Source organism: Gymnogyps californianus, unplaced genomic scaffold (genome assembly GCF_018139145.2).
Source record: "Gymnogyps californianus isolate 813 unplaced genomic scaffold, ASM1813914v2 HiC_scaffold_42, whole genome shotgun sequence".
Classification (NCBI taxonomy): Eukaryota; Metazoa; Chordata; class Aves; order Accipitriformes; family Cathartidae; genus Gymnogyps; species Gymnogyps californianus.
In genome coordinates this window covers 181930-207793 of record NW_026114312.1, presented here as the reverse complement: position 1 = coordinate 207793, position 25864 = coordinate 181930, and positions in this window count along the sequence as shown.

Here is a 25864-nt window from a genome sequence, read left to right as displayed (position 1 = left end):
CCGCCGCCCCGCCCCCCCCTCCGGCCCCGCCCCCGGGCGGGGTTGGCGGGACCGCCGCCCGCCCTTTCTGCCTTCTCTGTCTCATAACCCATTTTTCTCTTTACCATTCTCTATCTCGCTCCCTGTCCTTTAAGTCCTCCCCCCTTTAGCTCATTGAGGGTTTTGGTATTTCTCAGTCTCTCTCTGTCCACCCCACTGTCCTTTTTTTTAATTCCTCCCTCTCTGCTCTGCGGCCGATCACTATTCTTTGTTTTTCTCCATCTCTCTCAGTCTGGTTCCCTCTCCCTTCTTCCTCTCTGGCCTGTAGCCCATCGCTATGGTTTTTCCCCCCCTCTGCCTCTCTCTCTGTGGCTCCCTTTCCCTATCTTTCAATCCCCGCACCTGCCCTGCAGCTGATGGCTGTCCTATTGGATTTATGTGGCAAGGTGTTGTTAGCTGGGGGTGGAGGCAGGGGCTGCAGGGGTGGCTTCTGTGAGAAGACACCAGGAGTTGCCCCCGTGCTGGGCACAGCCAGTTCCAGCCCGCTCCAAGACGGATCTGCTGCTGCTCAAAGCTGAGCTCATCAATGCTGGTAGTGCCTCTGTGATGACATATTTAAGAAGGGCTGAAAAATGCTGCGCAGAAGCTGTGATAGAGAAAATGCGAGTGTGAAACAGCCCTGCTGTTCACCCAGGTCAGTGAAGGAGGAGAGGGAGGCGGTGCTCCAGGCACCAGAGCAGAGATTCCCCTGCAGCCTGTGGTGAAAACCGTGGTGAGGCAGGTTGTTCCCCTGCAGCCCATGGAGGTCCATGGTGGAGCAGACATCCACCCGGGCCCGTGGAGGACCCCACACTGGAGCAGGTGGATGTGCCTGAAGAAAGCTGTGACTCCAGGGAGAGCCCATGCTGGAGCAGGCTCCTGTCAGCAGCTGTGGCCCAGTGGAGAGGAGCCCATGCTGGAACAGGCTGCCAGCAGCACCTGTGGCCCTGTGGAGAGGAGCCCATGCTGGAGCAGGTTTGCTGACAGGACCTGTGGCCCCATGGGAGGGACCCCATGCTGGAGCAGAAGAAGAGCGTGAGGAGGAAGGAGCAGCAGAGACAACATGTGATGAACTGACCACAACCCCTGCTCCCTGTCCCCCTGTGCTGCTCGGGGAGGAGGTGGAGAAGTCAGGAGTGAAGATGAGCCCAGGAAAAAAGAGAGGGGTGGGGGGAAGGTGTTTTTTAGATTTGTTCTTATTTCTCATGATCCTACTCTGATTTTGATTGACAATAAACTATATTAATTTCCCCAAGTCGAGTCTGTTTTGCCTGTGGCAGTAATCGGTGAGTGATCTCTTTGTCCTTATCTTGACCCACAAGCTTTTTCATTGTATTTCCTCTCCCTGTCTTGTTGAAGAGGGAGAGTGATAGAGGAGCTTGGTGGGCACCCAGCAGCCAGCCAAGGTCAACCTGCTACAGTCTCCTTCTATCGAGCTGTCCTTATTTTTCAATTCTTGCCTATGTTTCTTTAACACCATCACTTTTGAAGGTTTCTTTCTACCTCTCCATCCCTGTTTTTTATAATTCTTGCATATGTTTCTTGAACCCAGTTGCTTGTTAAATTTTCTTGCTACCTTTCCCTCTCTCTGTCTCCCTGACCTAATTTTAACTTCTTGCCTGTGTTTCTTGCACCCCATTGCTCTTCAAATTTCCTTATTCCTCCTTCTATGCAGCTCCGTATACCTATTTTTTAATTCTTGATATGGTTCTTGTATCCTGTTGCTTTTTTAAATTTTCTTTCTACCTCTATCCGGCTCCCTGTTTCTATTTTTTATTTCTTGCCTATGTTTCTTTTCCCCTATCACTTCAGAAGTGTTCCCCATCCCTTGTCTTGTCTCTGTTTCCTTGTCCTGCTGGTCCCTTCCACCTTTCTCCCCTGCCCCCTGCCTCTCATTTATTCCTCCATCTCTCTGACCCTGTTTTCTTGCGCAATCTCTCCGCTCCCCTCTGTCTACACTGTTGTCCTGCTCCCTGTCCCTCTCTTGTTCACAGCACCCTGTTTTCTGGCGCTCTGCCCCACTCCTTGTCTATGTCCCTCTGTCCTTCCTCCTGCTTGTCTCTTCCCTTTTCTCCCTCTGTCCTGCTGCCTTTGGGCACTGAGCCTTGTAGCCAACTCACTGCCGGGATTTCTTATGTGCCTTAAGGAACAAACTTCTTCTGCCTCCTCTGTGCCCCTGGCTGTGTTTGCAGCCCCTGGGTGCAGAGCTCCTGGCTGTGGACAGGAGCAGGGGAGGGGGTGATGTGCTGTGGGGCTTTGGCAATGGCCCCTGTCCCCGATGGGCCCCAGCTGGGGCTGGAGCTGGGGCAGCCCCAGGTGTGGCCAGTGAGGCTGAGGATGGGGCTGGCCCTGCTGTGTGAAGGGGCTCTAGCTGGAGAGGGGGCTGCCTGGGCATGGCTGCCTGAGGGAGCTGAGGAAGGGGAACTGGCTGAGGAGGGAATCCAAGGGGGTCCTGCACAGGCAGGTGCCTCCAGCAAGGAACAGGCACTCCCTGCAGCGAGGAAGGATCCCTCCGAGCTCTCCCCAACAGAGCAGACCACCGGCACGTGGTGCTGGGAGCTCGGTGCCCCCATTGACTATGTGCATGAGCCACCATGTATTGAGGAAGCCTTCTGGATGAGGAGCATCGAGGTGTGCACTGCGTGCTGCTGAGCGGGTGAGGGTTGGGCAGGCGGCACTGCGGCGGAGGAAGGGGCAGAGGCAGAGAGAGAAGTGTTGGGGTGGTGATGATACCACCTGTTTTAATCGTATGTAAATAGACCTTAGTAGTCGTCATTCTCTTGTAACTGCTAGATGGTATGTGAAACGTTTCCTTATGTAAATAGGCCTTAGTAGTCATTATCCTGTAGTTGGCTTTATCTTGTAACTGCTAGAAGTTACATGAAGCATTTGCAGGGATGGATAGAACTTTTTTTAACAAGAACTTATCTTAAAGTAACAACCACAAGGGCATGCTCAGTCAACAAGGGATAGAATGCTTACTTGATGAAAATAACTTAATGTGAACTTTGTTTCAGAATGAGTAGGGGGCACTTCCCCAAATAACCACAGACGGCCACTCGGGACCCCTGCGCATGCGTGGTATAGTTCTGCAACATTAGCAATATGTAAATGCAGTAAATAGGAGCGATTAGTGTGACATGTATGTAATGAAAAAAGGATGTATGAAATGGAATGTATAAATAGGCTAAGTTTTATGTTTGGTTTTGCACTCGATTTGGGGAACTTCCCCCGAGTGCCCGATTCTGCGCACTATTGAATAAAGCAATGTCTCCTTCCTAAACGAGGCCTTTCTGTCTGCGTTTTGGAAGTCAGGAGAAAAGAAACGATAACGGTGAAGGTCTCCTGGCAGCACCAGGAGCTGTGGCAAGTCACGCATTCTCTCCTGTGTGTCCCAGTCCACCTCTGCTGCCCTGCCCCAGATCCCTGCCTGTCCCTGCTTCCGTCTCCCTTTCTGCCTACCTGTCTGGCTCCCCAAAACTTTTTACTCTTCTGTCAACTCCACCCTGTACCACTTCACCTATTAATTTTTTTCTGTTTCCCTCTCTGCAGCTGCCTCTCCCTATTTTTTTAATTCCTCCCTCTGTTCTGTACCCTGTCGCTTTTTAAATTTTCTTTCTATTTTCCTTCTGTCCATCTCCCTGTCCCTATTTTTTATTTCCTGTGTTTCTTGTGCCCTGTTGCTTTTAAAATTTTCGTATTATGGTTCTTTCTATCCATCTCCCTGTCCCTGTTTTTTTAATATGCCTGTGTTTCTTGGACCCGATTACCATTTAAATTTTCTATGTTGTCCTCTATCTATCTCCCTGTCCCTGTGTTTTAATTCTTGTCTATGTTTCTTGTACTCAGTTGCTTTTTAAAATTCCTTCTACGTCTCCCTCTATCTGGCTCCCTTTCTTGATTTTTTTTAATTCTTCCCTATATTTCTTGTACCCCATTGCTATTTAATTTCTCTTTCAACAAGTCCTTGTATCTGGCTCCCTTTCTTCTGTATACTCTGTCACTTTTCAAATTTTCTTTCAATGTTTCCTTCTATTCTCATCCCTGTTCCTATTTTTTAATTCTTTCCTGTGTTTCTTGTAGCCTGTTGCTTTAAAAAATTTCTTTCTATGTCTCCCTCTGTCCAATTCCCTGTCCCTATTTTTTAATTCCTCCCTCTCTGTCCCGTACCCAGTTGCTTTAAAAATTTGCTTTCTATGTCTCCATTTATTTAGTTTCCTATACTCCGTCAATGTTAGGTTTTGTTTCTATGGCTACTTTTATCTAGTTCACTGTCTTTATTTTCTAATTCTCTCCTGTCTGTCCTGTACCCTGTCACTTCTTCAATTTTCTTTCTATGTCTACTTTTATCAAGCTCCCTATCAATATGTTTTAATTCTTTCCTGTGTCATGTACCCCATTCTTCTTTTTTAATTTAATCTTGTCTTTCCTTAAAGCCGTCGCTTGTTAAATTTTCTATGTCTGCATTTTAGTTCACTGTTGCTGTTTTTTAGTTCTTTCCTCTCTTAATCCCTTGGGGTTTAAAATTGTCTACTTTTATCTCGTTCAGTGTCTTTATTTTTTAATTATTTTGTCTGGTTTTTCCTCAGTGCCGTCGCCTTTTCAATTTTCTTTCTACATCTGTTTTAGTTCTCCATCGCTATTTCTTAATTATTTCCTTATTTCCTTAATCATCAGTGCTTTTAAAATTTTCTGTCTACTTTTATTCCGTGTGCTGTCTCTTTTTAAAAATTATTTCTTGTCTTTCCTTAGTGCCCTCACTTTTTAGATTTTCTTCCTGTCTCTGTTTTAGTCCACTGTCCCTATTTTTTAATTTTCCCCTTTATTTCCCTAAAACTTCTCACTTTTCAAATGTTCTTTCTATGCCTAATTTTGTTCCCTTTGCTGTTTATAAAAAATTATTTCTTGTCTTTCCTTAGTGCCCTTGCTTCTTAAATTTTCTTTCTACATCTCTGCTTCAGTTCACTGTCTCTTTTGAAAAATTTGTTCCTTATTTCGTTAATCCCTGTTGCTTTTAAAATTTTCTTTCTACTTTTATGCCGTTTGCTGTCTTTATTTTTAAGTATTTCTTGTCTTTCCTTAGTGCCCTCACTTTTTAGATTTTCTTTCCACGTCTGTTTTAGTTCACCATCACTTCTTTGTAATTTTTTCCGTTTATTTCCCTAATCCCCTTTGCTTTTAAATTTTTCTACTTTTATCCCGTTCACTGTCTTTATATTGCGGTCTTTTCTTTTAATTATTTCTTGTCTTTCCATAGCGCTGTCGCTTTTAAAATGTTCTTTCTACATCTGTTTTAGTTTGCTGTCCCTATTTTTTAGGGTTTTCCTTTATTTCCCTAATGCCCATCACTTTTAAACTGTTGTCCTGGTTTTGGCTGGGACAGAATTAATTTTCTTCTTAGTAGCTGGTACAGTGCTGTGTCTTGGATTTAGTGTGAGAATAATGTTGATAACACACTGATGTTTTAGTTGTTGCTAAGTAGCACTTATCCTAAGTTAAGGATTTTTCAATTTGCCATGCTCTGCCAGCAAGCAGGTGTACAAGAAGCTGGGAGGGAGCATGGCCGGGACAGCTGACCCGAACTAATATCCAAAGGGATATTCCATACCATAGAATGTCACGCTCAGTATATAAACCGGGGGGAGTTGGCCGCGAGGGGCGGATCGCTGCCGGGGCATCAGTCAGCGGGTGGTGAGCAATTGCATTGTGCATCACGGTTTTTTTTTTCCTTGGGTTTTATTTCTTTTTTTCTTTTTTTTGGGTTATATTCCTTTTCATTACAATCATTATTATAATAATGAATATATGAATGAATGCTTTTTTTTTTCTTTTCTCTTGGTTCATCCCGAGGCTTTAGAGGGTCTCCTCGGCACGCTTTTATCTCGGGAGAATAATTTGTACCCCTCTCGGTTTGTCAGAACCTTTTCCTCAGAGCGGTCTTTTTGTCCTCTCCTCCACCTCTCTTGCCTCCAGTGGGTCAGCGTCTCCCTCACAACATCTGTACTCTGTTCAAATCCCCTCCCGAGTACCTTCGTGTCCTCAAGCCACCATCTGTCTCTCCGGCCACCTCAGCGCCCCTCTATTTCTGTCACGACGCTGCCTTCGAGCGTCCTTGTGTTCCACGACCATCCTTTAGTTCTGCAGCAGGCTTTGTATCTTTCTTATTCAGACACAACTCTTCCTCAGGCTCTCATTGTGCCCCAGAGCACACTTGCCTTCCCCTCCGCCATGTTGGATGCCTCCATTCGGTCCCTGGTCCCCTAAGGACATCTGTACTCTGTTCAGATCCCCTCCCGAGTATCTCATTGTGCCAGCAGTCCTTTGTTTGTCTCTGTGTCCACGTTCCCCCCACCCTCCGGAGCCCTCTCGTTCCCATCACGACGCTTCCTGAGACCGTCCTCGTGCCCCACGGCACCTTTGGAGCTCTGCAGCCCTCTTTGTATCTTATTCAGACAGAACCCTTCCTCAGGCTTGCTCTGTGCCCCAGAGCTCTCTTACCCTGTTCACTGCCATCTAGGATGTCTCCATTCAGTTGCTCATCCCCTGAGGACATCCGTACATTGCGGGGACACCTTCTTCAGTTTTGCATTCTGTCCCAGAGCCTTCTGTCTCTCTTTCACTCTCAGCACCCTTCTTATCTCATCATCACACCTCCTGAGGCCGTCCTCGTGCCCCACAGCCCTCTGTTCAGTCCCTGGTCCCCTGAGGACATCGGTAGTCTGTTCAAATCCCCTCTCGACTTCTTCATCATGTCCTCGAGCCTTCTTTTGTCTGTCCCTCTCAGAACCCCTCTGCTACTGTCACGATGCCTCCCGAGGTCTTAGATGTTCCCCGCAGCACACTTTTAGCTGTGTAAGCCTCCTTTGGACTCATTTTGTCGCAATCGCACCTCTCCCAAGATCTCCGTTCCCAAATAAGAGCATTCTTTTTCTTCTCTATGCCAGCTAGGATGCCTCCCGAGACCTTCCTTGCGCTCCACAGCACTTTGGTGACACTGCCTCCCTTTCAATCTGTCTTATCCCTCCGAGCCTTTCACGACCCCTCTGCTCCCAGCCACCGTGCCTCCACAGACACCTTCTTTGTGTACCACAGCCCTGTCTGAGCTCTGTAGCGGACTTTGATCCTCTCACATCTCTCAGAAACCCGTCTGTGGGCTTGTTTGCGCCCCAGAGCGCTCTTATCATCCCCTCTGCCATCTAGGGTGCCTCCATTTGGTCCCCGGCCTCCCAAGGACACTCTGTTCAAATCCCCTCCAGACTTCCTCCTTGTGTCCCTGAGCCTTCTTTGGTGTCTTTGGCCCAATCGGGACCCCTCTAATGGTGTCACGATGCCTTTTGATGCCTTCAAGGTTGCCCTTAGCACACTTTTAGCTTTGTAGCAGACCTCACATCCCTCTCGTTCCCTCAGAGGACTTCCCGAGTCCATATCTGTGACCCAGCCCAGTCATTCTGTCCTCTCTTCCCTCTCGCCGTGCCTCTATTTGTTCCCTGGCCCTCCGATGACATGTTTACTCGGTTCAGATCCCCTCTGGATTTAATTGTTGGGTCTCCAATGCTTTTTTCTGTCTCTCTGGCTCCCTCGGGACATTTCTTCTCCCAGTCACGATGCCTCCCTAGACCTTCCTTGTGCTCCACATACATCTCATAGCACTTTAAGTGGGGCCATCTTTGAGCCACAGAACACTCATTTGTTTCTCTACGCTGTCTAGGATTCCTGTGTTCAGTCCCCGGCCACCCGAGACCCTCTGTACTCTGCTCAGATGATCACCCGAGTTCCTCCTTGTTGTCCCCAAGCCTTCTTTTGCCCGTCAGCCCCCCTCAACACCCCTCTCCTCACAGTCGCGATGCCTCCCGAGACCTTCCTCGATCTCCACAGCACCTTGGAGCACTTTATCTCCCCTTCTATCTCTCTTGTTCCATGAAAGCGTCCCTTCTTTCTTTGCTACGCAGCGCTCCTTTGTCTTTCTCTTTGCCATCGAGGGTGTCTCTGTTCGGTTCCTCTCCTGCTCAGTCATCTGTGGTTTGCCTAGACACCCTCCTGAGACTCCAAGGCCCTCGCTGTGTCTCCAAGCCTTCTTTTCTTACCCTGCCCCCTCCTAATTCCTCTACTCTCTATAACAATGGCTTCTGAGTCCTTTCTTGTACTCCACAGCACTTTTGTAGCACTCTAGCTCCCTTTCGATTTTATTTTTTTGTGCTCTTCAGAGCGCTCTTATCTTGCTCTTTGCCATTTAGGATGCCTTCGTTCACCCCCTGGCCCCCAATGACATCTGTACTTTGTTGAAATCCCCTTCAGAGTTCCTCATTGTTATCTCTGAGGCTTCTTTGGTCTCTCAGCCCCCTCGGGACTCTTCCGCTCCCTTTGCCGAGCTCTCGCGAGAGATCCCCTATGTTTTAGCTTGGGAGGGCACTTTGCACCGCTCTGTTCCCCTCAGAACCCTTCCTGAGTCCGCATCTGTTACCCCGGTCGGTCTTTCTGTCCTCTCATCCGTTCGGTGCGCCTCCATTCAGTTCCCAGTCCCGAGGACACCTGTACTTTGTTCAATTCCCTTTTGAGCTCATTGCATCCCCGAGACTTCTTTGGTCTCTCTGGCCCCTTCGGGATCTCTCTAATCCCTGTGACGATGCCTCTTGTTCTGTCAGAACCTTTTCCAGAGCCATCTTTGTGCTCCGGAGCCGTCTTTTTGTTTTCTGCCTTATAGTAGGTTTCTATTTGGTAGCTGGTACCCCAAAGATGTCTATCGTCAGCTCAGATCTCCTCTTGAGTTGTTCAGAGAAGACCATCGCCTTCATCTATTTTTATCAACACATCTCCCGTGGTGGTTTTTGTTCTGTTTTGCAATTTATTTTTGTTCTAGCTACTTAGGTGTTAATTAGGCTGCTTCATACAATGTCTGATACATTTCTTGTTTTTCCATGTTTTTTTGGTGTTTTCTGTCCTTTGGGACTCACCTAGTTCTCTTAAGGGAGTCATTTGGAGAGACCGTCGAGGTGACGCTGAATCGTCGGCAATTTACAGTAAATAATTTGCTTTGCAACCGGAGATATTTTTGAGAAGGGATTCTTACGTGATCTAATTCTGCTTTGTCATTCAGTCCTACCCAGAACGTAGTTCTGGTAGCCGTTAGGCAGCACGCGTGGTCTTGCTAGAAATGAAGTGTAACCCCATAGCATTTTGGGTTTTTAATAGGAACCAAAGCACATGATTTTTGTTAATAATATTGTTACTGCATTTCATGAACTACTTTCCTACGTAGCTCAGTAGGACACCTATCTTTTTCTATCTACGCCCCAGGAAAACTAAGTTTAAATGCTTAGCTGGTCACATTGTTGATGCAATAGATGTAGTTGCAGTAAAAGAGCAGGTATTGTCATTTCCAGTAAGGGTCGCTTTTTCTCTGTTCAGTGCTTTACATGCTGTAAACTGAAGGCAGATGAGAAAACTCGCTGCTGCTCCTCCGGCCACCTTTATGCCTTCTGGTGGTTCACCCCTCCCTTTTCCCAGGTGACTGTGGGAAGGGTGGTGGGCAGGGCCTGGGGTATATGAGCCACAGGCCTCCGCTCAGGGAGCTCAGTCTGCTCTTGGGCTTCTGTGGTGTCAGTGCTCTGCTGTTCCTTCAGTCCTTTGCAGCTTTTGAGCTGGCTAAGCTGTTTGGGCAGATGCATTTTGACATTTAGGGAAGCAGAGGTGTCTGAGGTAAGAGCTTCAGGCCCAGCCAAGGTTAAGCAGCATATACAGTGGAAAGTATACTTGTATGCAGCTGTTTTTTGTTTCAGGTCAGTAATTTTGTATTGAGTGTTCAGGGGTAGCAAGATGATTTAACAGTATGCAATTTCTTTTTATTCTAGGTGCATTGCATTTTCCTGGAATTCCTGACTCTATTGAAGATGGAACCTTGTCTTTTTTTACCAGTTTTGCTTTTTGTTGTGTAAGTTGCTGATATCATCTCTCTTAACAGGGCTGATGGTGAGATTATCTGGCAGGGGTTAGGGTGAGCATCTTGTCTGCATCTGTATATGGAGTTTTAGCATTTCTCAAGAAAGCGGCAGGGACATAAGGCATAGTGTCTTTCAGGGTATGGGACGGCTCATCGCCTTTCCCGATCGCCCACGGAGTAGCATGTTGTCCCTAGAACTTTGCAGCTTGTGATAGGCCCCTCATAGATTATAAGCGTCAGGACCTCACTTATTTTGTGGACCTGTAGCAGAGTCCAGAGCCTGTGGGAAGATGAAAGACAAGAGGTGCCTGCAGAATGCAGGGCATGGCTCAGAAGAGCAGCTCCCGAGGAGCAGCCAACACAGGGAGTTCACGGGATGCAAATACAGGGCAGGAGCTGTCAGGAAGCGGTGGGGTTCCTTCCCGGACAGTTCAGGGGAAGAGAAGGGGTTTCTAAAGTTTTGGGACTGGGGGATGGTTGGAAAAGGGAGGAAGGCTCATCAGCCTTTCTCAGATTGGTTTTGCAGTTGGATTTGGACGTCGATGAGGTCTGTTCTGTTTTAGTTTCCCCGCAGCTGATGGGAGGTACGACAAAGTCACGAGAGGCACAGCATAAACCATCCGGGCCTCCGCATCACAATATGCGGGGCTGAACGTCAGACGAGTCTCATCTTGTAAGGCATCGGGTACATCAAAATATACCCTCCAGAACTCTGATGTCTCTGCTTCTCCATGCCTTTTATTTACTTCATTCTCTGACTTAATTTTTGCATCCATCCCTTCACCGTCCATCTGGATGTCACAGTCATTCTTAGTTACATTGACTAGGCACTTATTTCCAGCGCAGGTTTGTGTCAGTGTCTTCCCTGGTATTTCTTGGAGAAGAGGATGTGTATTATTTGTGCTCGTAACAATCTACAGCTGGGGGTCTGTCTTTTATCGCAGTCCTGGGCATGCAAGCTTTTCCTATTATTCCAGTTTTGCCTTTTTCCTTAAGTGTCCACTGAGGTTTGCTCTAGTATCAGTCATGGCAGTTATGTTCTCTTGTTCTTGTTTATCTATGGTGTTTTTAGCACCAGTTTCTGTAGTCGTAAGGCGTCCATTTTAGATTTTTGAGTCACCATGTCATGCCATTGTGGTTCTTCCATTGGCTAACTGCCACTGTTATTCCCTTAGGGGCTTTGTACGTGAGGAGGTAGTTTGTGTTGCTTGTATTCTGTGTACTGTACCATATGTTACTCAGGTTTTGATGTTCCCTTTGGTCTTTTCGTGCTAGGCGAGCACATCGGTAGCTATACCGAGGGTCTCGTGTGCCTCAACTCATCAGCGTAATGCTAACGGAGCGCTTCCTTTCTTGCGTTAGAGACTCAACGCACAGATCTGTCTTGCATGTGTTGCATGTGAGAAGTTTGCGGACGGTCTTCTCTCGCAGCAGTGATCCGGGATGTGTCAGCATATCCGCTGTCGAGCGGCTTGTTTTCATGGAGCCCTTTTCTGGGACTACTTCTCTGCATCCCTTTGGTCTTAAGTCTTAGAGCCTGGCTTCTCGCACATCCATCACTGCAGTTGCGGCCATATCTTTTTTTTGTTACGGGCCGTGGCTTTTGAGTTCTGGGGCAGCTGTAGCTTCTTCCTCATGGCCCCCTAGATCTTCTCACCTAAAGGCCTCTTCCCTCTGGGAGTAATTATTGTTGTTGAGAGTCTTATTATGTCTCTGGGTCAAGTAATTTGTCTTGTTTGTGTGCAGTGTCAGTCTCACTGTGTCTGGATTGGAGCTGCTCTGCCTGGGGGCATGGCAATGTTAGTCAGAGGAAAATAACAGTAAGATCCTATAGTTAATGTAGATATGCCTAGACTGTTTAGTTACAGACCGTACAGTCCACCTCAGAGCAAGTAGCCCTCAGCAGCAGGTGAGGATGCCAAGGGGATGACCGGAACTATCTGGCAGAGGCTGCTCAAGTGGTAGTTGAACAGACTGAATCTCAAAGGTGTTAATGCTTGTATGTGTAGGGCTTAATGTTGTGTTTTGTTTTGTTTTTTTACTGGCAGGCTGTTGTTGGAATCTAGATGGTATTCCTAAATAGAAACAAGACCTCTGGAATGGTTAAGCTGTTGATCCGCATCTGGGTGACGTGTTCGTTGTTGTCTTTGCAGATGCAGCGGGACAAGCCACGCAACGGAGGAGAGGCGAGCGGAGCGCTGTAAGAAGGTGGGTTGGCGCGTGGTGTTGGAGGGAAGATGCGACCGGTGGCTAAATGACTAGCTTATAGGTTTTGGTTTATTTTTTTATTTTGAAGGTGCAAAGCAATGAACAAAGCAGGATATCAGCACCGGAGCTGACTCGGGCAAGGTGAGCCGTCTCTAGTAGACTGAAGTAGCAGTTCTTTTTCAGGTGTCATAGTGTCGGTGAAGTTAGAAGCATCCCTTGTTGTTTGTCTTTTTACAGGTGGTACCCGAGCCTCAACGTGGCAACCTGTAAAGAGCAGAGGCAGGGCTGGCGAGCGGCCGAGGTAAAGGAGCGGGAGATGGGATCGGTGCAGTCAGGCCATGGTTTTGGGCGGTATCTCAGCATGTGCCTTTTTTTGCTTTAGTTGTTTTCAGATGCCGCAAGCAGGCTCGGAGGGGCGAAGCCACATGCCGATGAGCGGTCTGAGAAGGTGAGGCTGTTGTCGGCCGGGTCGGTGTCTAATAGCGAAGTGTTGTATGGCCACTCAGTTAAGCATTTCTCTTTGGTCTTGCAGGCGCCCTGCAGGCTGCCTTTGGAATTGGATGAGCGTTTGAGGTGAGCTGGGGTAGTAGTGAGGAGGAGCACGGGGCTGGTGATTTCTCACGAGCGCAACGGTAGCTTTCTGTCTTTTGGTATCTTAGGTGGCACGAGCGATGACGGCCGCAGCGTCCGACACTGGAATTCCTGCAGAGCAGGTGAGCGGAAGGCCACGTTGCTTTTGAGGAGGAGGGCGTTGTGGAAGAGGTCTGTGTCGACCGACACGATGCTTACTGCTGGCGCTGGTTTTTTGCAGGTGATGAAGAGGAGCCTGGCAACTGCAGGAATATCCTGGTTTGCTGATGTGGTTTTTGCTGAGGATGGATTCAGACCCCTGGCCCTCTGAAAGCTAAGTTGAGGGACTGGAGACCACTGCCCTACAGTGTGTAATTTTGACTTCAGTTGGAAAGAAATTTTTCAAAGCGGAAATCTTTCTCGTTCAAAGAAATTGCATTTTATTGAACTTCCCATCAGAGTGGTTCTTCAGAGGTGATGTACTTGGCAGTAGAAGTCACCAGCAGCAAGACTTTTCACCCTCTTTAAAAAAAAAAAATAAAATTTTGTTCCTTCCAACGACCCAAGCACAACAAGTCTTCCAAAAGTCGATGGCGTTGCTGGTCTTTGGGTTCTCAGTTGTAACAGTTGAGATATCATAAAAACATGTTCTTCTGTGTGCTTCAGTACAGCCAAGAGCATTAGCAAATCTGCCAGTCCTTTTTGGTAGCCTTATGTATTGCAGCACTGGAGGCTGGATTTTTTTTTTTCGTTTTCAGAAGATCCCCTATATGGTTTTACTTCTAGCTCACTGGTTTTTCTGTAAGAAATGAAACTTTAAAAAAAAGTTAAATTGTATAACTTGCAAATTGATGTGCATTGTTTAAACTGTAACTGCCAAATAGCTATAGCATATAATTTAGGTGTACTTAAGCAGTTAGGTATTTTGTCTGAATCTTGAAAAAGACAGGCAACTGAATGTTATGGGGCTTTTTCCCTGATATTTTGATGGAGTGCTCTGAAGTACTTTATTTCTGTCTGGCTTTCAATGGTGCATTTCCCTGGCAGTTCAGTAGCATCTCTCGTGGGCGGTGCAGCTGGCCAGATGTCCATCCTAACTATGTAACACAAAAAAACCCCTAGTCAACTTACAGCTGTGTAGCTTGGAGACAGATAATATAATGGTATCAATTGACAGCTATGCAGGTTAAATTATTGCAAAAGGAAAATCAAATACTTTTATAGTATAGGTATCTTTATTGGATGTATATAAACATATGCACACTTTTTAGTATAAAGTGAATTACTGAGATTTATTCTTTATTTTTTATTTTACTCTTTAAAGTTTTACACTTCATTTCCAATTTTGTTGAGGAGGCAAGCAAGTTGTGTTATTCTAATATGCTGAACTATAGTTTGGGATTTTTGTTTTTCAGATGCGGTGGTGTAAGTGTCTTGTGATGCTCAGTAGATACCCCCCCAGCCCAGGTTTGCCTGCCGATTGTTAAGAATACTCACTGTAAGGGGCCAACCCTGTGTCTGGAGGCTCCTGGCTCTCTCTGCAGCGGGTGCCCCCCACCTGCGGCAGCGAGGGCTGTCTGGGGGGGGGAGAGTCCGCGGCCAAGAGGGACCCGGGACGTTTGTTGCCCTGCGGAGCCCCTCCCAGCGTGGGAACCGAGGGGGAAACCTTGTGCCTTTTGGGGGGGGGAATGAAAAGGGGGGACCTGGGGGGGGCCTGGGGAGGTGAGGGTGTCATTTGGGGCACCAGTGTCACCGGGGGAGGCGTTGCCTTGGCAGAGGGGCAGGTGAGTGGTGGATGGGGGGGTCAGAGCCCCAAACTGCCTGAAAATTCGTGGATGGGGGGTTTAAAAAATAGGAAAAACTGTAAATATGCATGTGAGGTGTTTGAGAGAGAGGAAAAGATCTCATTTTTATATCTATTGAAAACCAGTATTGTTTTATATATATTTAAGGGATTTCAAAACAAAACCCTATATCTACTATATCATAGAAAGGATTACAGAATACAAATAATTCTAACTAGGGATATATATGTAGGCTTTTAAAATAGAAAAATAGCTCGCGTATATATAAATTCAAAAGTAAAGGACTTACTTATAAAATCTATCTTTTTTTGCATTTTTATATGAAGGAATTTAAACCAGAAAAAAGTCTGACTAGGCAGAGCTATCTCCACTACACTATGTAACCCTTACTAAGTCTAAGTGGAGATGTCTAAAAAGATGCTTAAGTGTCAAAATACCTAATAGCTCGAAAGATAAATAGTCTAAACAGATATTCTCTATGATTAATGGAAAAAGGTAAGTGTAAATAGAGAAAATACGTCAGTCTAAAGAGATCTTCTGTAGACTAAGTGGAAATAGAGACGTGTGTAAGTAGAGGTAATATCTCTCTGTCTAATAGATATTCTATCTAATATGTGGAACTAGAGACGTGTGTCAGTAGAGATAATATGTCTAAGTCTAAACAGATAATCTCCATGATGTGTGGAAACAGAGAAAAGTGCAAATATGTATGTGTCTCCATAGATATTCTACATGATCTGTTGCGGATCATCCCAGGTGAGTTCTCTGCTATGGATTATCGCAGGTGGACCCCCTGGTGTAGCTGACCCCATGCATGTCCGCCCCCGGCGCCCGTGTCCGTGAGTGGCTCCTGCCCCCCGCCCCCCCGCCCCGTCCGCCCCCCCGGCGCCCGTGTCCGTGGGTGGCTCCCGCCCCCCCCCCCCCCCCCCCCCCCGCGCCCGTGTCCGTGGGTGGCTCCCGCCCCCCCCCCCCCCCCCGGCGCCCGTGTCCGTGGGTGGCTCCCGCCCCGCCCCCCCCCCCCCCCCCCCCCCCGACCCCGCGCCCGTTCCGTGGGCCCCCCCCCCCCCCCCCGCCCCCTGTCCGGGGGCTCCCGCCCCGCGCCCGTCCGTGGTGGCTCCCGCCCGTGTCTGAGGCCCTGGCCTCTCTGCAGCGGGTGCCCCCCACCTGCAGCAGCGAGGGCTGTCTGGGGGGGGGAGAGTCCGCGGCCAAGAGGGACCCGGGACGTTTGTTGCCCTGCGGAGCCCCTCCCAGCGTGGGAACCGAGGGGGAAACCTTGTGCCTTTTGGGGGGGGAATGAAAAGGGGGACCTGGGGGGGCCTGGGGAGGTGAGGGTGTCATTTGGGGCACCAGTGTCACCGGGGGAGGCGTTGCCTTGGCAGAGGGGCAGGTGAGTGGTGGATGGGGGGGTCAGAGCCCCAAACTGCCTGAAAATTCGTGGATGGGGGGTTTAAAAAATAGGAAAAACTGTAAATATGCGTGTGAGGTGTTTGAGAGAGAGGAAAAGATCTCATTTTTATATCTATTGAAAACCAGTATTGTTTTATATATATTTAAGGGATTTCAAAACAAAACCCTATATCTACTATATCATAGAAAGGATTACAGAATACAAAAGAATTCTAACTAGGGATATATATGTAGGCTTTTAAAATAGAAAAATAGCTCGCGTATATATAAATTCAAAAGTAAAGGACTTACTTATAAAATCTATCTTTTTTTGCATTTTTATATGAAGGAATTTAAACCAGAAAAAAGTCTGACTAGGCAGAGCTATCTCCACTACACTATGTAACCCTTACTAAGTCTAAGTGGAGATGTCTAAAAAGATGCTTAAGTGTCAAAATACCTAATAGCTCGAAAGATAAATAGTCTAAACAGATATTCTATATGATTAATAGAAATAGGTAAGTGTAAATAGAGAAAATACGTCAGTCTAAAGAGATCTTCTATATACTAAGTGGAAATAGAGATATGTGTACGTAGAGATAATATATGTCTAATACATATTCTATATAAGTGGAAATAAAGATATGTGTAAGTAGAGATAATATGTCTATGTCTAAATAGATACTCTATATCATAGGTGGAAATAGATATATGTGCAAATATGTATGTGTCTCAATAGATATTCTAGACCACGTGTTTCGGGTCATCCCAGGTGAGTTATCTGCTATGGATTGTCCCAGTGGACCCCCTGATGCAGGTCACCCCAAAGCATGTTCCCCCTGCTGTGTCTGCGGGTGGCTCCCGCCCCACCCCGGCCCGCGTGTCCGTGGGTGGCACCCCCTCCCCAGCCCCGTGTCCGTGGGTGCCTCATGACCCATGTGAATTTTTCCCCACGTGAGTCCCCCCCCGCCCCCGAGCTACTCTGCCCCTGGACCCGTGGGTGCTGCCTGCACCCGCCGTCTCTGGATGTTTCTCCGTTTCTGCCCCGCTCCCTGTCCATTTTCTCTTATCCTTTCTGTCCTCCATCGTCTCCCTTTTTGCTTGTATATCTGCATACCACTGCCTGTCTCATCGTTTCTCGCTATATCCCCCTGCCCAGCTCGCTGTCCCATTATTCCTCTCTGTCCTGATCCCTGGCCTTCTTTCTCATCCTGCAGTCCATCACAGCCACGGAGTGCGTGACCGAGCGAGGCTGCGTGTCTAGGAAGTTTAATCTCGTAAGAGCTGTGAGACACCCACGTATTCTCTTAGGTGCAGGACAGCCAAGCGACCAGAGTTACAGAAGAGGAAGGGAGGAGAGCAGGAGAAAGAAGTGTCTGAACTGACAAATTCTTCTGGCAGCGCCGAGAGCGAGAGCTGCGGTGAGTCCTGGGCCCTTGGGGCACTGTCGCCCCTCCTCTGTGTCCCGGTCCCTCCCTGTCCCCCTCTCTTTCCCACGCTGCTGTGATTTTCTTTGCTTCCCTGTACCTCTCCTCTTTTCCTCTATTCTTCTGTCCTGCTCCCTCTTCCTCTCTCGCTCTCTCTCTCTTGTTCTACCGCTCCCTTTTCTTTTTCTCCCTGCGTTTTTGTCCTGTTCTCTCTCCTTCCTTCTTGTCATCCTTCGTCTCTGTCCTGCAGCCCATCGCTGTTTTTTCCTTTTCCATCTCTTTGTCCTGAGCTGCACCTGTCTTTTTTTTTTTTCCTCTGGCGTGTTCCCTGGCATTCTTTTCCTCTCTGTGCTTGTACCCATCCCTAATTTTCCTTTTCCATTTCTCTGTCCCGCTTTCAGTCCCTGTTTTTTCTCTGGCTCCATCTCCCTGTCGTTCTCCCTGTTGCTCTTGCGTGCTCTCTATCCCGGTGTCCTGCTCCCTGTAACTCTCTTTTTCTCTGTATCCCGTTTTCTTCCTCCCTGTCCCTCACTTGCTCTCTGTATCCTTCTCTCCTTCCTCCTGTCCTTCCTTCCCCCTGCCCCCCTGCCTCTGGCCTGCCGCTTGTCACTGGTTTTTCTTTCTCCTGCTCTCCGTCTGGGTTCTGTCCCTCTCGTTCTCTCTCTGTCCCTCTGTCCTTCCTCTAACCTGTATTTTGCACTCTCTATCCCACTGCCCCTAACGCTTCTTTCTCCATCTCTCAGTCCTGCTCCCTGCCCCCTTTTTCCTCCCACTGTCCATCTATCTTGCTTCCTCTCCCTGGTTATTCTGCCTTTATTCCTCTGTCCCGCTGCCTGTCTCATTGTTTCTAGTTATATCTTTCCCTTCGTTCTGCCTCCGGTCTTCCTTTGTTTTCTCCGTCTCTGTCCTTTTCCCTGTACCTTTTTCTCTCTGCTCCTCAGTCCCTCTCCCTCGTCTTATTTTTCTCTTTCTGCCATCCCTCTCTTTTTTGCTGTGACCCTCTGTGCTGTTCCCTTTCCTTTCTTTCTCCAATTATCTGTTATCTTACCTGTCCCTCTCTCTCCCTCCCCCGCTCTGTCCTGCTCCCTGTCCCTATTTATTGCTTCATCTGTCTGTCCCGCTCTCTATCTCTGTTTTTTTCTCGTGCTCCATCTCTCTGTCATTCTCTCTGTTGCTCTCATTGTCTCTCTATCCCGGTGTCCTGCTCCCCATCCCTCTCTCTTTCACAATATTCAGCTTTCTGGCTCCCTGTCCCTCACCTGTTTTCTATATCCCTCTGTCCTTCCTCCTGTCTTTCCTCGTCCCTCTGGCCTGCTACCCATCACTATCTTTTTTTTTTTTCTTTCTCCCTCTCTCTGCCTCGGTCCCGTCACTCTCCTCCTCTCTCTGTCTCTCGTGTTTCTTTCTCCATCTCTGCCCCATTCCCTGTCCATTTTCTCTTATTCTCTCTGTCCTCCATCCTCCCTCTAACTTCCTGTCTGTGTATCTCCATACCACTGCCTGTCCTGCCATTTCTTGTTATATCCCCCTGCCCAGCTCGCTGTCCCATTATTCCCTCTGTCCTGATCCCTGGCCTTTTTTCTCATCCTGCAGTCCATCACTGTTTAATCTGTCTCCATCTCTTTGTCCTCATCTCTGTGTTTCTTTTTTCCCTCCTCAATCCCTCTGGCTTGTTCCCTGTCTCTTTCTCTCCCTCCCACCTTCTTTATTCCCCTCATTCCATTTCGCTCTCGATCCATCTGTTCTGCTCCCTGCTCATCATTTTCTCTCTCTTTCTCTCTGTCCTGCTCCCTGACGCTGTTTTTCTTCTGCCATGTCCCTGCAGGGCTCCGCTTCCCTTTTTTTATTGATTTCTCCATCTCACTGGCCTTTCCCCTGTACCTGTTTCTTTCTTTGCTCCTCAGTCCTTCTCCCTCATTTTATTTTTCTCTTTCTGTTCCTCTGTCCTGCTCCCCATCGCTGTATTTTTGTTCTCTGTATCTGCTGCTAGCAGACTTACTCCTGGGACTTACAGACATTAACGAATAAACACTCACTGTCTCATTTGCACTCATGGCTGTGTTTTTAGTCCTTTGTACTTGGTGAGTGGCTGTCACAGAGTCCAGGGGAGTAGGTTACCTCGTGGGTGTAAGGGGCCATGGCTGCAGCTGTCAGCTGGGGCTGGAGGAGCCCCGGGGGGGCCAGTGAGGCTGATGGGGATGGCCCCTCTGTATCACAGGGCTGCAGCCCCAGGGGATGGTGCTGCTGGGGCATGCCTGCCTGAGAGTGCCAACAAGCTGCAAGGATGTTCCCAACCCACCGGTGCAACAGGCTGCAGGTCACTTGGAGTCAGGCCCCATCAGGGCGGTTCCCAGGGATTTTCTGAGAGCTGGTGGAGAGGAAGCAGGAAGAGGGGCAGGAGATGGCTGCCCCCACCTCTCTGGGTACCTGGAGGCCTTCCCACCCCCTGGAAAAGGCGCTGGGTGCCTCCCCAACTCAACAAAACTCCTCCAGCCCCGCTCACCCCATGCAGCTGCCCCCAGCTCCAGCACCTCCCCTGAAGCCTGTCCCGTAGCCACGGACTGCTCCCAAACCCTGTCCTCACGGCAGCAAGCCGCCCCTGAATAGGCTTTATTCTCCATCAATGCAGGTGCCGTTAGCATCAGTTCAGGGAAAGAGCGGTGTCTCCAGAAGCTCCTGCAGAAGAAGGGGTTCCTGCCTGAGGGGAGCCCCAGTCATCCCTGTGGATAACAGTTGCTTGCTCTTTCCCTCTCCCAGAGGCAGCACTGAGGCCTCAGTTGTGGGTTCCTCTCCGGGGATGTTGTGGACTGCATCTGGCTCAGGTTTGGGTGGGTTGCCTTTTGCCTCATTCTCCGAGCGGCATGGGCGAAAAGGGACAGCTGGAGCGCTTACGGGCTGTGGACAGGAGCTGCCGGGGCTGAAGTGGAGAGGCCAGAAAAGAGTAAAGCATCTGAAGAATAAAATAAAGGGGATCCAGCCGGCAGCAGCCTCCAGATGCAGACAGGGACAGCCTGCCTCTCTGGGTGAGGAAGGATCCCTCTCAGTGTAGTCCTCAGCAGATCCGATCACCAACGTGCGCGGCAGGGTCTGTATGTGTAACCAAAAGCACAGTACGGCCATGCTCGTGTGAGGCTACATATCTGGGAAGCCTCATACTGTAAGAGCTGTAAGACAGCAATCTATTCTCCTAGGTGGATGACAGTCAAGTGACTGGAGCTACAGAGGAGGAAAGGAGGGGGAGAGAAAGGGAGACAGAGAAAGACGTGTCCGAACAGTCAAATTCTCCCAGCACCTCTGACAGCGGGAGCTGCGGTGAGTCCTGGACCCTTGGGCTGTGTCGCCCTTCTGCATCCCAGTCCCCTCCCTTCTATTTCTCTCACTGCTGTCATTTTTTTCACTTCCCTGTACCTCTCCCTCTCTCATTCTCCCGAGTCCCCTCTTTCTCTGTCGTTCTGCCTCTCCACGTTCTTTTTCTCTCTATGTGCTTCTGTCGTGTTCCCTGTCCCTCTTTTTTTCATCCTCTGTCTCTGTCCTGCAGCCCATCGCTATTTTTGTCTTTCTCCATCTATCTGTCTGTCTTCCTATCCCAATTCTTTTTAATTCCTCCCCCATCTGCCCTTTAGCCCTTCACAATTCCCGCCCCCCCAATTCTCTCTGTCTGGCTCCATGTCCCTATTTCTAAATTCCTCTCTCTCTGCCCTGTATTCTAGATATGCTTTTTCTTCCTTTTATTCTCTTGTTCCAGGTCCCTGTCCCAATGTTTTAATGTCTTCCCTCTCTGTCCCATAGCCCATTTTTGTCTTTATTGTTCTCTCTCTGTCTGGCTCCCTGTCCCTATTCTTTAATTCCTCTGTCTCTCCTCTTTAGCTCATTGTTTTGAAAAAAACCAACCAAACAAAAACCTCAGTCTCTCTCTGTCCACCTCACTGTCCCCCTTTTTAATTCCTCCCTCTCTGCCCTGTTGGGCCATCACTCTTCTTTGTTTTTCTCCATCTCTCTCTGTCTGGTTCCCTGTCCCTCCCTCTTCTCTGGCCTGTAGCCCATCGCTATGGTTTTTTTTATCCCCTCTGCCTCTCGCTCTGCCCTGTAGCCGATCGCTGCTGTGTCAGCTTTACGCAGCAAGGTTTTGTTAGCTGGGGTGGGGGTGGGCAGGGGCTGCAGGGGTGGCTTCTGTGAGAAGACACCAGGAGTTGCCCCCATGTTGGGCACAGCCAGTTCCAAGACAGATCTGTGGCTGGTCAAAGCTGAGCCCATCAGCAACGCTGGTAGCGCCTCTGTGATGACATATTTAAGAAGGGCTAAAAAAATGCTGCGCAGAAGCTGTGACAGAGAAAATGCGAGTGTGAAACAGCCCTGCAGACACCAAGGTCAGTGAAGAAGGTGGGTGGGGGGAGGAGATGCTGCAGGGCCAGAGCAGAGATTCCCCTGCAGCCTGTGGTGAAGACCATGGCGAGGCAGGTTGTTCCCCTGCAGCCCATGGAGGTCCATGGTGGAGCAGACATCCACCCGCGGCCCGTGGAGGACCCCACATCGGAGCAGGTGGATGTGCCTGAAGAAAGCTGTGACTCCAGGGAGAGCCCATGCTGGAGCAGGCTCCTGTCAGCAGCTGTGGCCCCGTGGAGAGGAGCCCATGCTGGAGGAGGTTTGCTGGCAGGACCTGTGGCCCCATGGGAGGGGCCCACGCTGGAGCAGAAGAGGAGCGTGAGGAGGAAGGAGCAGCAGGGACAACACGTGATGAACTGAGTGCAACCCCTGCTCCCTGTCCCCCTGCGCTGCTCGGGGGGAGGAGGTGGAGAAGTCAGGAGTGAAGGTGAGCCCCAGAAAAAAAAGAGAGGGGTGGGGGGAAGGTGTTTTTTAGACTTGTTCTTATTTCTCATTATCCTACTCTGATTTTGATCGAAAATAAATTACTCTCCCCAAGTCAAGGCTGTTTTGCCAGTGACAGTAATTGGGGAGTGATCTCTTTGTCCTTATCTCGACCCACAAGCTCTTTTTTGTTGTATTTTCTCCTCGTCTTGTTGAGAAGGGGGAGCGATAGAACGGCTTGGTGGGCAGCCAAGGTCACCCCACCAGTTTCCTTCTATCAGGCTCCCTGTCCCTATTTTTTAATTCTTGCCTATGTTTCCTGTACCCCATCGCTTTGGAAACTTTCTTTCTACCTCTCCATCCCTATTTTTTTAATTCTTGCCTATGTTTCTTGAACCCAATCGCTTTTCAGATTTTCTTCCTACGTCTCCCTCTATGCAGCTCCGTGTACCTATTTTTTAATTCTTGTGTATGATTCTTGTATCCTGTAGCTTTCAAAATTTCCTTCCCACGTCTCCCTCTATCCATCTCCCTGACTCTAAGTCTTAATTCTTCCCTCTCTGTCGGGTACCCTGTCACTTTTTACATTTTCTTTCTCCATCTCCCTTTTTCTATCTCCCTGTCCCCATTTGGTAGTTTTTGCCTATGTTTCTTTTATCCTGTCGCCTTTCGAAATTTTCTGTCTATGTCTACCTCTATCCGGCTCCCTGTTTCTATCTTTTATTTCTTGCCTATGTTTCTTTTCCCCTTTCACTGTAGAGTTTTTCCCCGTCCCTTGTCTTTTCTCTGTCTTGTTGTCCTGCTGGTCCCTTCTGCCTCCCTCTCCTGCTCCCTGTCTCTCTCATTTATTCCTCCATCTCTCTGACCCTGTTTTCTTGCACAACCTCTCCGCTCTCCTCTGTCTACACAGTTGTCCTGCTCCCTGTCCCTCTCTTGTTCACAGCATCCCATTTTCTAGCTTCCCTGTCCCACACCTCTATGGCCCTCTGTCTTTTCTCTTCCCTTTTCTCCCTCTGTCCTGCTGCCTTTGGGCACTGAGCCTTGTAGCCAACTCACTGCCGGGATTTCTTATGTGCCTTAAGGAACAAACTTTTCCTGCCTCCTCTGTGCCCCTGGCTGTGTTTGCAGCCCCTGGGTGCAGAGCTCCTGGCTGTGGACAGGAGCAGGGGAGGGGGTGATGTGCTGTGGGGCTTTGGCAATGGCCCCTGTCCCCGATGGGCCCCGGCTGGGGCTGGAGCTGGGGCAGCCCCAGGTGTGGCCAGTGAGGCTGAGGATGGGGCTGGCCCTGCTGTGTGAAGGGGCTCTAGCTGGAGAGGGGGCTGCCTGGGCATGGCTGCCTGAGGGAGCTGAGGAAGGGGAACTGGCTGAGGAGGGAATCCAAGGGGGTCCCGCACAGGCAGCTGCCTCCAGCAAGGAACAGGCAGTCCCTGCGGCGATGAAGGATCCCTCCGAGCCATCCCCAACAGAGCAGACCACCAGCATGTAGTGCTGGGAGCTCGGTGCCTCTGTTGACTATGTGTGTGAGCCGCCATGTATTGAGGAATTCTTCCAGATGAGGAGCATCAAGGCCTCTGCTGTGTGCTGCTGAGTGGGCGAGGGTCGGGCAGGTGGCACTGCAGAGGAGGAAAGGGCAGAGACAGAAGCATCGGGGTGGTGAAGGTCTCCTGCCAGCACCAGGAGCTGCGGTGAGTCACACATCCTCTCCTCTGCATCCTGGCCCATCTCTGCCACCCTTCTCCAGATGTCTGCCTGCCTCCATTCCTCCATCTTCCTCTCTGCCTGCCCACCTCCCTGTATGGCTCCTGAAAAATCTATTCTTCTGCCAACTCTGCCCAGTACCCTGTTGCCTTTTAAATTTTTTCTGTGTCTCCCTCTAACCAGCTCCCTCTCCCTATTATTTAGGTTTTTTGCACTGCCTTGTACCCCATTACTTTAAAAATGTAATTTCTATGTCTCCCCCTATCTGGCTCCCTGACCCTATTTTTTAATATCTCCCTGTCATGGTTTGACCCCAGCCAGTAACTAGGCACCACACAGCCGCTCGCTCGCTTGCTTGCCTGTCCTCCCCCCCGGCCCCGCCCCTCCGTGGGATGGAGGAGAGAATTGGAGGGGGGGCAGGAGGGGAGGAAAACTCATGGGCTGAGATAAAGACAGTTTAATAGGACAGAAAAGGAAGGGGGAAAAAAATAATAATAGAATATACAAAACAAGTGATGCACAATAGAATTGCTCACCACCTGCTGACCGGTGCCCAGCCAATCTCTGAGCCGCGGTGTCCCCTGGCCAACTTCCCCAGTTTATGTACTGGGCATGACATCATATGGTGTGGAATATCCCTTTGGCTTGTTTGGGTCAACTGCCCTTGCTGTGTCCCCTCCCAGCTTCTTGTGCACTCCCAGCCTCCGCTGGCAGGGCAGTATGAGAAGCTGAAAAATCCTTGACTTAATATAAACACTGCTTAGCAACAACTAAAACATCAGTGTGTTATCAACATTATTCTCATCCTAAATCCAAAACACAGCACTATAGCAGCTACTAAGAAGAAGTTTAACTTTATTCCAGCCAAAACCAGGACACTCCCTCTGCTCTGTACCCCATCGCTTTTCAAACTTGCTATGCCTCCCTCTATCTGGCTCCCTTTTTTATTTCTTCTTGCTCTTTCCTTTACCCCGTTGGTTTTAAAATTTTCTTTATACATATGTCTCTGTCTCTCCAGCTCCCTGGCCTTTTTTTTTTTTAATTTGAGTCTGTGTGACTTGTACCCCATAGCTTTTTGAATTTTCCTTCTATTTCTCCCTCTATCTTCCTCCCTCTCCCTATTTTTAAATTCTTTCCTGTGTCTCCTGTATCCTGTCTCTTTCTATGTATCCCCCTATCCATCTCCCTGTCTTTATTTCTTAATGTTTTCCTGTCTGTCCTGTACCCCGTCGCTTTTTAAATTTTCTTTCTGTGTCTCTCTTTATCCAGCTCACTGTCCCTATTTTTTAATTCCTCCCTTTAGCCGGGGAAGGGTCTGCCCAGGCACACCTGCCTGAGGGAACTGAGGAAGGGGAACTGGCTGAGGAGGGAATCCAAGGGGGTCCCGCAGGCAGGTGCCTCCAGCAAGGCATGCCCAGTCCCTGTGGCAAGGAAGGATCTCTCTGAGCCGTCCCCGACAGAGCAGACCACCAGCACACGGTGCTGGGAGCTCGGTGCCTCCATCGGCCGCTCGTGCGAGCCGCTGGGAAGCCTCGTGGGAGAGGAGTGTGTAGGTACCTGCCGCCGAGGCACAGAGAAAAGCGTTGGGTCGGTGAAGGTCTCCTGCCGGTGCCAGGAGCTGTGGCGAGTCGCGCATTGTCTCGTGTGCGTCCCGGTCCATCTCCGCCGCCCTTCCCTGGATCTCTGCCTGCCCACCTGCCTGTCCGGCTCCCCAAAACTTGTTCTCTTCTGCCAACTCTGCCCTGTACCACTTCATCTATTAATTTTTTCCTACGTTTCTCTCTCTGCGGCTCCCTCTCCCTACTTTTTTAATGCTTTCCTGTGTTTCTGGTACCCTGTTGCATTTTAATTTCTCTTTCTACGTTTCCCTCTCTCTGGCACCCTCTCTGTCCTGTACCCCATCACTTTTTACATTTTCTTTCTGCGTTTCCTTCTATCCATCTCCCTGTCCCTGTTTTTTAAGTATTTCCTGTGTTTCTTGTACCCCGTTGCTTTGACAATTTTCTTAT